The sequence below is a fragment of the Sinocyclocheilus grahami genome, unplaced genomic scaffold (genome assembly GCF_001515645.1).
Source record: "Sinocyclocheilus grahami isolate Dianchi unplaced genomic scaffold, SAMN03320097.WGS_v1.1 scaffold61208.1, whole genome shotgun sequence".
Taxonomy (NCBI): Eukaryota; Metazoa; Chordata; class Actinopteri; order Cypriniformes; family Cyprinidae; genus Sinocyclocheilus; species Sinocyclocheilus grahami.
The window spans coordinates 1-813 of record NW_015527565.1 but is presented as its reverse complement, the minus strand read 5'-3'; the positions used below and the strand labels follow the sequence as shown (position 1 = coordinate 813).

General features: G+C 37.1%; 1 long non-coding RNA gene across 1 annotated transcript; it reads right to left on the bottom strand.

Moving 5' to 3' along the window:
* Positions 1 to 6: 6 nt before the first annotated feature.
* On the bottom strand, positions 7 to 673 carry LOC107580996 (uncharacterized). Its single transcript, XR_001608750.1, has 3 exons — positions 550 to 673; positions 236 to 336; positions 7 to 89 (listed from the first exon to the last, which is right to left on the bottom strand). It is a non-coding gene; the product is annotated as an uncharacterized lncRNA (long non-coding RNA).
* Positions 674 to 813: the final 140 nt, after the last annotated feature.

Below are 813 nucleotides of genomic sequence, written 5' to 3'. Positions count from 1 at the left end.
GCAGGTTTACCCTTGCTGGCACGGGTGCTGATGGGGCTCTTTGGTTTATCCTGCTGGCTTGTAAATGAGGTGGGCAGGGACCCAGCAGACTGATGATATAGATATGTAAATATGTATTTAATAACATTATTTTTTACTTTCTTATTATTTAACTTTCTATCAGTGATTACTGAGTCTATAAAGGCAATCTGTGTACTATGTTCCCATTAACCCAGCTGTGCATGGCATCACCTACAGGCCAGTGTTGTCCATGGACGAAGATCTGACTGTGAGCAATATCCACACGGTTCCAGGCCAAAGCCAGACTCAGCTGGTCTGGAGCTGAAGCATTTGTGCCTGATAAACCCAAAGGAAAAAAATATTCCATTCATGTCAAAACCAAATGTTGAAGATTGTTAATGGAATAATAGATCAAATATATCGTATAATAAATATTAATATGAATAATATTAATATTCTGATACAAACCAAGTATTTTTCAGGGATGTTACATTTCAATATTAAGAATTTGTCCTAAACTGTGTGACCGTGGCCTGAACAAGAGTTCACCTTTCAGCAGAGCGGTTAAGATGGCCATCTCAATATCCTGCTGACCCTCTGAGGCAGTGCGGAAAACTGTGATCTGTGACAGCACAAAAGTTAAAAACTGTGTGGAATGCCTGTAATAATATAGTATATGTAGTATACAAATAGAATTATATACATACACTACTATTCAAAAGTTTGGGGACAGTACATTCTTTCTTTTGAAAGAAGTATCTTATGTTGACCAAGGCTGCATTTATTTGATCAAAAATACAGTAAAAGCAGTAA